This window comes from Marmota monax, unplaced genomic scaffold (genome assembly GCF_021218885.2).
Source record: "Marmota monax isolate L192 unplaced genomic scaffold, Marmota_monax_Labrador192_F-V1.1 WCK01_AAM20220418_F8-fsc00011, whole genome shotgun sequence".
NCBI lineage: Eukaryota > Metazoa > Chordata > Mammalia > Rodentia > Sciuridae > Marmota > Marmota monax.
The window spans coordinates 21,893,399-21,906,349 of record NW_026693082.1 but is presented as its reverse complement, the minus strand read 5'-3'; positions in this window follow the sequence as shown (position 1 = coordinate 21,906,349).

The window sequence follows — 12,951 nt, the reverse complement described above, 5'->3', positions numbered from 1 at the left end:
CCTGCATACTGTTTTAATTTAACAGGAGAGAAAAAGGAGGATCCTCTCAGAAGCTGGCCCTGTCTGGAGTGTGTTTCCCATTATTTCTTGGGTTTTCTGGGCTTGCTTTCTCCTTAGGTCCATAGGTCCCAGTCCCTGGACCAAACTTGCACATAGAAGCTGATTGGATTGAGCCAATAACCATACTCAGTGACGTTTCTCTGTAGGAAAGAGTCCTCGCCTGTATAGAAACCAGATTCCCTCAAAAATCTAAAGAAAGCTATAGCCCCTGCCCCTGAAAATTCATGTCTTCTCTCAAAAGATAAATTTTAACAAATTTAGTTAAATGATCAAATTGACATTTTACTTGCAACTTATAGATCAGGCAGCCTCTCTTCTGAAAATAGAGAGGTGCTACACCAGGCATGCAGGAAGAGCTAGCTGGGTTTTGTGAGGTAGCCTGAGCAAAAACAAGGAAACCACACAATGCCAAAAGTGGACTGGTTAGCATCAGGTCACTTCCATTATTTTCCTTGGAAGGGTTAAAGCCCAGAGAACTTCCTTATCGCACCAGCTAAAACTGACCAGCTTGGGAATTTAGCTGTTATCTCTCTCCTGATTCTGCAGAAGATCACAGAAACAATTTAGTTTTGGTTTGGTGAAGTGGAACTTCAGCCTGAGTGACTCCATTTCGGTTTAGTCTGTTGAGGCCTAGATTCTACTTAACACGCCCACAAATTTGTAAAAAACACTTGAGAAACAGTATAAACTCCTTGAAGCTCAAAGGAATAAGAAACTCGGGTTAAGAATCTGTATTCTAAGAAAATAGAAAACATCCTCCGTGAATATTTCTTTCTTCACATTTAAGATCAGAGCATAAAATGCAAAGGAAAGGCCATCTTTCTCTAAGGGACCTCTGGGCTCAACTGCCTTGTATCAGACAACTTGAAAGTGATTTCAGATTCTGGGAAGCCAAAAAGTAGCAATTGTGCACTGCAGTTCTATGAGAACTGATCTGCTGTTTAAATGATTGGTCAGTGCTCAGAATGAAGTGCACTCAAGGCAAACAAGTCAACTGGTAAACTTCCAATCATGAGGACGAGAAATGGGCCCCAAGGTTCTGGCTGAACCTGAGGACCAAAAGGATCAATATCTCAGCACTCATAGTTGGAAAGTCTGGCATAGATCTCTTTTCTGTAACATCAAGTGGGTATTTAAATTATCTGGCAATTAAAAGAGGCAGTCTTTCAAGGTGACCCAGGATAGACTTTGGAGCAAATGAGTTCTGAATTCTACTTCAGTTATGAGGAGAGTCCTGGGTGCAACTTACTTAGTCTTTTAAAGCTGATTTTGCAGCCATAAGTGAGGGCTGGGGTTGTTGCTCAGTGGTTAGAGCACTTGCTTACAGTGGTAGAGCACAGTGCTCTACTATTGATCCACAACCCAGCCCATGTGTGAGGCACTGTGTTCAATTCTCAGCACCACATATAAATAAATAAATTAAATAAAAGTCTAGCAACAACTAAAAACATTTTTTAATTAAAAATAAAAATTTTTTAAAAATAGTGACTACTTCCCTGGAGTGATTTGGAGACTTAACTTGATAATATGGAGCAAGCATCTAACATCACTAATAAAAGTTTTGCAAAATTATCATTATTATACATACTTATTAATTATTCCAACATAAGAACCATTAATAAGCTATTTGTAAGAAAATAAATATGTAACATTGTTGAACATTATCTTGGGTTGGGCACTAGACTAAGAACTTTCCATAACTCACCTCATTTGAATTTTCCAACAACCCCATAAGGGGTTGTTAAAATATTTGATTTATGTTTAAGTACTGTTAAAATATTTAATTGAAAAATGAGGACACTTCCACCTAATTTACATATCTAGAGTAACATAACACCAGTCCTACCCACATGCACCCTGTTTGCCTAACATAACATTTGACCTAGCCACCACCCCTCATCTTCCTGCTTACAAGCTGCTACCCAGAATGCAATTCAAGGCCAAGAGGACCCAGACCAGGGAGGTTGTTTAACATAGTCATATGAACTTCACCTTTACGTACATCTATAATGCACTAATTTTAAAAAACTTTAAATAAATAAATAAAGACTGGTAGAATGAAGGAAACAGGAGGAGAGAGGAGGGGAGGGAAAAGGGAAGTACTTGGTAGTGAATTGGAACAAATTCAATTCCAAGCTCATCTATCACAATGAACCCCAAAATTATATATAACTATAATGCACTAATAAAAAGGTTTTTTTTTAACTTGCACATAGAAGCCAAAGATGACATCATGTTTACAGTGTTTACCTTATAGAACTCATTTCTTAAAATTATTTAAAGAAAAAATAAATAAATAAAATTATTTAAAGAATGGAAATTGGATTGTACACATCTCTATTATTGCCTCATCTCTGAATAATAATCTCTGATTTAAAGTACTTTAATTTAATTTTTAAAAATTAATATTCATCTATAAATGTGATTTGAATTGTATGAAATATGTGCTTTGAATAAATGTTAAAGAAATTTGGGTTTTTAAAAAAAGTCACATGAAGGTTCAGGAAGAAGCACGTGGTTTCTACATCTCTAATGGTAGGAAAGCTGCTGTCTCTTACTATATATAGGTTTAAGTGGATTTCCCCAAAAGATGTGGAATCCCTTACCCCCTGTGAATGTGACCTTATTTAGAAATGGGGTCTTTGCAAATGAACAAGTTATAATGAGGTTATTGGGGTGAACCCCTAATGCAATATCACCAGTGTTTACATTTAAAAAAAAGAAATCTCTTTATAGCTTTATTTTATTCATTTATTTTATGTGGTGCTGAGGTTTGAACCCAGGCTCACAGGTGCTAGGCAAGTGCTCTACCACTGAGCCACAACCCAGCCCATAGAAAACATGAGAATTGGGTATTCATGGGAGAAGACCTTGTGAGGAAGACACAGGGAGAATGTCCTCTACCAACCAAGAACTCCTAGGGCTTCCAGAAGCTAGGAGAGAGTCATGGAACAGCTCCCGCACAGCCTTCAAAAGGAACCAACCCTACCAACACCATAATTGCAGGATTCTAGGCTCCAGAACAGTGAGACAATACATTTCTGTTTATAAGCCTCCAAGTTTGTGATAGTTTGTTCCAGAAGCCCCAGAAGACCTATACAACCCCTGGTCATCTTTCCAAACCAGGGGCTTCCCCATATGGCTACTGCTCTCACTTGGGAGGCCCTGTGCCCCTGGTTTTGGGGAAGGTGAAAGAATGGTTTTCAGGGCACCAGATTGTCTTAGCTGTTGGACATTCCTCATCCCATTTAGCCCTCCGACTATGTAAGGAGGCTGTCATTCCTTTCCATTTCAGAGATAAGAAAATGGAGACAGAAATATTAAATAAATGTCTAGATATTAATAAATGCCCAAGTCAAGTGATGGAACTGGGTTTCAAAACCATGTATATCTCCAAAGTCACTTTTCTTACCACTGTTTCATTTCAATCCCTTTCCCTTCAATAGCAGAGAACTCAGTCTTTCAAACAGCTCTCTCCCTTGACCTTTCTCACCTTCTTTATGCTTCCCAAGGAGACCCTTACAGCTGCAAAAAGAACCCCAGAAGCTGGAATTTTCTCACTAATACTCCCCGATTCCTTGATTTACAGGCTTCCCTATCTTACAGATATATTGAGAGAAATCTCAGCTAATTCCATTGATTTGTAGAGAATGTCAGTAAGAAATTGAAAAAAAGAAATATTTACAGGATGTCTTTCAAGTTGCAATTTTATTACTTTCAAGTGTACATGAAATATAAAGTAGGCCAACAAAGTGCTGTTTAGGGGTGATGCCTTGGGGAATCTGCTTTAATGAATAAGTAAGTAAGCTTTTGAAATTAGCTTCCCATTGTTTATGGTAAATCCCCATTGGAGCTTGAAAGGAGTTGCTTTCTTATTCATGAAAAGAATTTCCCTCTATTGTCTCCCTGACCCTGCTTGGGGGGGGGGGGGGGGCGGGGTTACTAAGAACTTCAGTTCAGGGAAAGTTGATGCAGGACCCACCAGTCAGAGCCAAGATCAAAGCCGAGGTAGAGGTTATCAGGCCCTTCCCCTGGAGGGTCCCAGGTGGAAGAGGGTCAGATGGACACAGTAGCTTTGGATCTCTAGAGTCTTAATCATTCATAGGCCCTCTGTTATGGTTTAGATGTGAGGTGTCACCCAGAAGCCCACTGTGAGGCAATGCAAGAAGGTTTGGAAGAGAAATGATTGGATTATAGCCCTAACTCAATCAGTGGATTAATCCCTGATAGGATTAACTGAGTGGTGGCTGGAGGCAGGTGGGGTGCAGCTGGAGGAAGTGGTTTATTGGGGGCGTGGCTATGGGTTATATATTTTGTATCTGGAGAGTGGAGTCTCTTTCTGCTTCCTGATCATCAAGTGAGCTGGTTGCCTCTGCCACACTCTTCTGCCATGATGTCCTGCCTCCCCTGGAGCCCCGAGGAATGGTCCCTGTTGTCTATGGTTTAAGACCTCTGAAACCATGAGCCCCCAAATACACTTTTCCCACACTACTGTTGTTCTGGTTGGGTCTTTTAGTCAAGGCAGCAAAAAAGCTGACTAAAACACCCTCCTTACTTTAATGAGAACTTAACTCCTGACCTAGGGGAGACTTTTAAGACCCAGATATATCCTTGAGTAACTGTAGGCTTGGGCCTTGGTTCCCATGCTGAAGGCTATGGAAAATAAGCCCAAGGACGCCTTGCCTCATCATTTAAAGTCCAAGCCCTCCTCCAGAGTGAAGGAACACAAAAGGAACTCCACCTGATTGGCACCTGAACCACCTGCTGCCTGCCCAGGGTCACCTGAGGCCAATATAATAAGCCCCAGAAAATTCCCTATTGACATTCCTGTCCCACCCTAATACAATGGTCCCCAGGAATTGGCCTCCTGTCCCACCCTAAATGAAGCTATATAACCCAGACCCTTGGCCATTTTCTGTCCCCAAAATAAGCCAATACCAGAGTTCCACCAATTGATTCTGCTACATACTGAATAAAGAAAAGCCTGCCAATCAGTCATGGGTGCGTTGTTTGTCCTAACATACACTGTACATCTCTTGACCCTGGACAAATTCAGTCTTGTTGATTTGTGATGCAGTTTTTCTCCTTGCCCACAGCCCCCAGATCCATCCCATTGTCCATTCCCCAGTCTCCATTGTCCATTTTTCTCCACCCTGCTCCATGCCCCAGTTCTTAAAACTGTGTCTTTGGACTCTCTGACCTTCTATCTTCCATTTGGGCTTATCAACATTTGGGGTATTTTTAAGATCCTTACTTAGCATCCGGATGGCTTTCTGAGAAAGGCTCACCACTCCCTCATACCAACCCCACCCTTAGCCACCCACATTAGGACCTGCCTCAGCTCTAATCCCTGAAAAGTCCCAAACCCCAAGCCTGCATTGCCTCTCCATCTATGGAGAGACGTGCCTTTATTTGTCAGCTCTGACAACTCTCCTCTGTGTCTCTGCCTGGTCTCTGTCTTTGGTTTCTCACTCGTCCATCTTCTGGCTCTTTGCTTTCCTTTCAGTATTTATTATCACAGATTCTTCAAAGCCGGGCCAAGATTTGGAAATAACATCCATCCAAGACTAGAGCTGCTAACTGAAAGGCCCATCCTGACGCCACATTCTTTCTTTCTTTTTTAAATTGGTGCAATATAATTATACATAAAAGTAAGATTCATTGTGATACTCATATATGCACAGAGCATAATTGGGTCAATTTCTTTCCTCAGTACCTCCTGGTTCCCACTCCTCTTCCTTCCTCCTGGTCCCCATCTTCTACTTTATGAGTCTCTCTTCTATTTTTATAATATTGCTTTGTTTTCCTTTTTTTCTCTTTAGCTTTCACATATGACAGAAAACATACAAGCCTTGACTTTCTAAGCCTCATTTATTTCACTTAATAAGACACTCTCCAGTTCCATTCATTTTCCTGACATAGATTCATTCTTCTTTATAGTTGAGGAAAACGCCGTTAATGTATATATACATTTTCTTTATCCATTCATCTGTTGTTGGACACCTAGGCTGGTTCCATAGTTTGGCTATTGTGAATTGCATTGCTTTAAACATGGGTATGCATCTATCACTATAGCGTGATAATTTTAATTCTTTTGGATAAATACCAAGGAGTGGTATAACTGAGTCATATGGTCAATCCATAATGATTCCCATAGTGATTGTACTATTTACAACCCTACCAATAGTCTGACAGCTATGTCCTTTGCCAGGTTCCTATAGTCATTGCCTCCCTTTGCTACTCTAGGCTTGGCCATGGTAAGACCTTCCTGTTACTGAGGTCCTGGGTCTTTCCCATTTCCTGCGATTGCTCTGCCTGCACTTTTGCAAATAGCCCCTCCATTAATTCTTGTGAGGTGGTCATTTCTGCTGAGATCCTACCTGACACACTGTTATATCTTTAATACTTAGCACTTTGGCCAATAGTAGGTGCTCAATAAATACTCATGGGAAACAAATGGATTGACCCATGGAGAATAGACTTTGCTTTAGCATTAAAGTAATTCAGTTCTCTCTCTCTCTCTCTCTCTCTCTCTCTCTCTCTCTCTCTCTCTCTCTCTCCCTCCCTCCCTATCTCCCTTCTCTCCTCAAAATCTTGACTCTTCAGTGTTTGGTTTATGATCTTGTGCTCTCAAATTGTTCGTCCCCAGAAAATGAGGGGACAATGGCTTAGCCATAGTTACCCATTGCCTACTCAAAAAAAAAAAAAAAGCCACCTAGAATTTGAAACTTGGGATATCTGAAAACCAGATTTCTAAGCCATTGTTTTAATTCTCATTAAAACAGTAGAAAATATGACACAGGTGGTTGTTGAGATAGGGATGGCTGTGTATGGGAGTCAGGGACTGGTGAATCAGTAGTACACCCCAACTGACATGAGTGGTCACAGCAGAGTACGTGATGGGCTTGTGAAGGGGCATTCTGGTGTGACACACACTGCATCAGAGAGTTCCTCATTCAGCAAGTATTTATGGCTGAATCTTAAGGGTCCCTCAAGGCCCGTGGGCTCTAAGGCTTGGTCTCCAGCCTGTGGCACTATTAGGAGATTGGGGAACCTTTAGCAAGTGGGGCCTAAAAGTTAGGAAGAAAGTGAGGTCACCGGCGGTGAGTCCTTGGAGAGGATATTGGGACGCCAAGCCCCTCCTGTCTCTCTTTGTTTCCTGGCCACCATGATGTGGGGAACTCTTCTGCCCTGTGCTCCCATTTCGACGTACTGTGCTGCTGCTGGCCCCAAGCAACAGGGCCAAGTGACCACAGGCTGAAACTGTGAACCACAGTGAAGCTTTCCGTCTTTTAAGTTGTCTATGTCAGGTATTCGTTGCAGGGACAGAAAACTGACTGACACAGCAGGTTAACACGCTGACACATTGGGATGAAAGGCTGTCTCATTTTCTGGGCCCATAGTGAAAGAATAGAGGAGAGAGAGTCAGCTGCCCTGGGCCCTTCTTTAGGGAGGGCCACACATGCCCGATTGGGGCACCTGGACAATGGAAGCTGATTGTACATTAGCACACATGAAGTTTGTTGTCAGGGATTGAACTAATCAGCAGGCAGGAGTAGGTTCAGCTGGAGCTTCCAGCCCTTGTGGGATGGATATTTGAGAGATAGCAGACCACTGGCTCAATTATTGATAGAAACTTTTATTTTTATTTCTTTAATCCTAACTTTTTTTTAATACCAATGCCTATGTAGATATTCTTGTGTTACAATGGAGTCATTTTATGTGGCTGACAATCCTCTTGGGTATTTTGGGGGTTTGTTCCATTTGATATGTGCATCTGTTGAACATCAGGAACATTCCAGACCTTCCTGACCAACATTCCTGGAGATAGAGGAGGGGAGGAGAGGCATACTTTGGCCTGTGACATTTGTGACAGGGTCCATGTTGAGGACAGCAGTCAGCTGGGAGCTCTTCTGGCCCTGCGGCTGCTCACGAGCTGAGTGACCTTTGCCTCTTCCCGTCTCAGTTTCCACAGGACTCCAGCAGGGAGCCTCTACACCACAGCTCTGCTGAGAGGATTAATCCCAACAGCGTGTGCCCAGTACCTAGAATAGTCCCTGGCCCTCGGAAGGCCCTTGGTAAGCAGTGGCTATAAGGACTGCTGGCTGCAAGGCCTCCCTGCATTGAGTGACCACAAAGAATGTAGTGCTGTCCACCATGAAATGAATCACTTTTGTTTTCCCCATCCTGACAAAAGAAGTCCCCTGGCTCTTTCTGGGTGTGAAGCAGCCAAAGCAGAATGAGTACTAAGAGCCCCCTTTGTCTCCACAGAGGCCTCGTTTGTTGGACACAATGCTGCTCTGGCTGTCCTGGAAGTCAGTGCCGCTGTGACAAATCTGTTTGGGTTGGAGTAGCACCAGGTCACCCCCTGTGATACGTCCAAGCTTCCAGGCTGCCCAAACGGGCGCACGCAGCTGTGAATTCATTCAGACTGGCCCTGCGCGTGGGGCTCTTGTAACATCGGCCTTTGAATTCAGAGAGTCAGCAATTTTGTTTTGATGACCTTGCTCCTGTCTGGGTGGAGGCTTCCCAGGGGCCCTGGCCTGCCGGAGGGTAGGATGGCCTCTGGTGAGACTCCCTAAGTTCCAGGAGAAAGCATTATTGGTGTCAGAAGGGAGAAGGCCCAGCAGCGCTTTCTTCAGTCACTGCTTTTGTTTTGGAAGTGGTTAAAAAATAAGAGAAGATTTTTAACAGAATTTAATAGAGGAATTCATTGCAAATAGGTCCTGATTCTGCTAGATGAACCATGGATTGGAAAATCTGGGCAGAACCTCATACCCAGGAGCAGCCAGGTGCCCCAGGTACTGGGCTTGTCTGCAAACCACTGGCTCAATTATTGTCACCCCAACTTCAATTCTGCTTGGGCAGTGGCCTGTCCCCCTGACCTGAGTACATGACCCATAGAAATGGAATCTTGCAACTCCAGAACTTCACTGCAAAGTGCACTTACAAGCTTTTTATTTGTGGTAAAATACATATACATAAAACTCGTCATCTTAACCACTTTCAAATATGCAGTTCTATAGTGTTTACTGCATGCACATTGTAGTGCAAATAATCTCCAGCTCTCTTCCCATCTCCCTAAACTGAAACTCTGAATCCATTAAAGGTACCTTCCCATACCCCTTTCCCCCAAATCCCTAGCCCCCCACTCCTGTTTTCTGTCTCTATGAATTTGACTACTCTAGGTACCTCATGTAGGTGGAATCATTTCGTATGACTTTTTGTGACCAGCTTATTTCATTTAGCATAATATCTTCTAGGTTTATCCATGTGGTATGGATGAACTGTCACTAACTGCAGTTTCCTTAGGGATCCTTTGACTGTGAGAGAGTCTTTTAGGATTCAAGGCTTTCTAAAGACCAAAACTTTTATGAATTTCCATCACCCATATCCGATGTCCACCTTCACAGGCTGCCTGTCTGCCAATCAATGATTTTAATCACTGTATAGAGAGATCTGTGTCTTGCCTCGCCCTTTGTACTAAGGTCAGGGGAAGACCAGACTTTGCCTCCTGGAGTCAGGGAAGTCCGAAAACAACACAGCTCTTACTAGTAGTGAGATCCTGAGCAAGTTACTTCGCCATCATGAATATGTTACTCCCAGAGTGAAATGGAGATAAAATGAACTCTCCCTGGGTTGGGTAGAGATTGAATAAACAAAATCTAAAGCTGAGAATTGAACCTAGGGCCTTGTGCATGCAAAGCAAGCACTCTACCAGCTGAGCTATATCCCCAGTCCCTATGTGAACTTTTTAAACTTCATGTCTGATTATTCTTAGGACAACTTTCTAAAAGTTTACTTCCTGTTATTAACAGATGCACATACTTTCAAACTCATCAAACAGATTTATCAAATGCGGTAACTGGTAAGTTCCCAAGAAATGGATGTTAAATCTTAATACAAAACAAATTAAAGATAAAATCCCCCACACACTTTCCAGCATAGCACCCAGACACACCAGACACACCACTCTTTTTTGAGTCAGGGACCTCTTTGGGAGTAACACGCATGCATATACAATATATGCATGGAATTTGGGGGAATTCACAAATCTTGTGATGTCCATTCTGAAAGCACAAGATCAGGGACCTGGGATCGAGATGACAGAAGAGAAACCACGCCTAGCAAATGCAGATCATGTTTTGCATAGCATGCATGAGTAAGGGCAGAGTCAGCGCAGGGCTTAAAAGACACTGACAGCCAGGCTGCAGGAGTTGAATGGATCATGCACATTTGGAAATTTCCTAAGAACTCCATATTTGTAATTTGTTATCCTATGCAAGGTCCTCCAGTCTCAAGACTTCTGCCTCACTCACCACCCTCGGAAAGCACTTGTCCTCGCAGTAGCGACCCTAAGTAAGTCCTCACTCATGTTTGCCTCCTGATTTGGTGATTCAATTGCCAATACAAACTTCATCATGCATTCTTCCTCAGTTATGTTTTCTGGAAAGCCTGTCTGTTTCTGAGTGCCTCTCCCAGGACCCCACCCATCCACCTCTATTCCCACCACCAGCAATCTATCCAATGAAATCATGAGTGAAAATTCCCCTGGGAGACATCAGAACTTCTAGATAACCCACTGTCCTATACGGTCGAGTCTGATTGGATGCCACTCCATGATGTGTCTATGGAAGCTTGGCATGGTGTGGACAAACGTGGCTTTGCATATTAAGGGAAAATCTTTTTTAAGGACTTAGATGGCTTAGTCCTAAAATCCAACTACCACCATGTCCCTCATAGAGTTATCTGTTTAAAATGCAGGACGAGGGAAAACGACACCATTTCCTGCCTCCACAGTATCCTGGACCGTTCAGTCCAGGGCCCGGGCATCTTGTAAGCAACTGTGCAAGTGTTAGTTGTCATTTCAGGCCCTTTCCCTGGCTCCATGCCACCTACAGTTACAGATACATTGCTGCACTCTCCCCTCTCTGGCCTGGTATGAGTATTTCACTAAATTCCAGTATTCTTGACACTGGTGCCTCAAGTGTAGCGTGGAAGGTTTATACGGTAACAAGAAGCCTCTTGTGTGAGTAGATGGGGGGAACATCCAGCAGTCTAATCTCCTGATCGCCTAGAACTGGCAGGGAACCTCACTCCCCAATTACAGCGCCTTTGATTTAAGTCAAATAGCGAATCTTTTAAATCTGATACCCTAGAATGGTTTGAGTAACCATACTCTTATAAACTACTTGAAAATGGTAGTAATCCGAAAAATCCAGAGGGTGATAAGAAGCAAGTCTACCCACACAGCTAGAACAAATAACATAACTGGCCCCAAATAGGTGAAGTCTTCCAAACCCCGGGCCACGGAAGCAATAGCGTCAATCTAAACGATTTCTACTCCTTCCATCGATAATCTCAATTCCAGCAATGCTAAAACTTTTTGGTAGCAGGGAAAATAAATCGGGGTGTATTTTTTTTGTTGTTGTTTGATTTTGTTTTTTAAATAGCACTTTTCTCCTAATGACAAAATGTATTTGTGCTTCACCAAGAAAGCTTGGAAAATAAAAACAGACCTTAAGTAATCTAAAGGTTATAAATACTCTACTACAACTACTTCAAATAGTTCAATGTGTATCTTCCCTTTAAAAAATGTTTACATAGATGATTTCTGTACAAAAATTATGTGCATATACATAAGGGCTTGGGTTTACTGTTCTTATTTCACTTAGCAACATAGTATAAATATTTTCCATACCACAGATATGCTGCCTAATATGTTATCTGATGGCTACATAGAGTTCTGCCATTTGAATCTATTGTAATCTCTGGTCAGGCATTAAGGGTATCATAATGTTTTTCTCTCATAAGTACGTCCTGGATGAACATCTTTTATGTGATTTTTTTTCATGTGTGTGTGTGTGTGTGTGTGTTACTAAGAATTGAACCCAGGGCCTTGTGCATGCAAGCCAAGCACTCCACCAACTGAGCTATATCCCCAGTCCCTATGTGAACTTAACTTCATGTCTGATTATTCTTAGGACAACTTCCTAAAAGTTTACTTCCTATTATTAACACATGCACATACTTTCAATCTTAGGCAGTATCCAGGTGCATCCTTTGATTCCACTTATTGAGGAGTAGTTTCACCACCAAAGAATATCACAAATGTAAATACCAAAACAAAACCATCAACAATCCCTCCTGCAGACCCAGAAATATCAAATGTGGAAGTTGTTCACTAATGGAAACTTTAAGGCCACCCTGAGATGAGCTATTTCTTGGAACATCAAATAGAATGGGCAGTCAATTGATGTCAATAGAGAAATACATGATATGTTACTAAAACACAACTATACTACAGAGCTATAGTAACAGAAACAGCATGGTGTTGGCACCAAAACAGACATGAAGACCAATGAGACAGAATAGAAGACAGAGACAAACCCACATAAACCCAGCTGTCTCCTACTAGGCAAAGGCGCCAAAAACATACATTGGAGAAAAGATAACCTCTTCAACAAATGCTGAAAACAGTGCTGGGAAAACTGGAAATCCATATGTGGCAAAATGAAATAAATTTCCTACACTTTCAAAAACAAATTCCATGGGGGAAGCTTATGTGATTAGAAAAGACACAGTATGTTGTGCAAAAGCAATATACTATTTACAGTAACATATACTACTACAAATATAGTAGCTATAGATTAACATGTCAAAGATAAAATTGTGGGTGATATGAGTCACATCTGTTTTTTTCTTTCTGTATAACACAGAAATGCCTGCATTCATTTAAAGAGTGAAATGGTTTTACAAGGCTTATTATGAAAAATAGCACAAGTCACGCCCACCCTTTCTCATTTTCTTGCTGGATGCAAACATTTTATACCTTTTAAAAAAATATTTATTTATTTATTTTAGTTATAGGTGGACACAATACCTTTATTT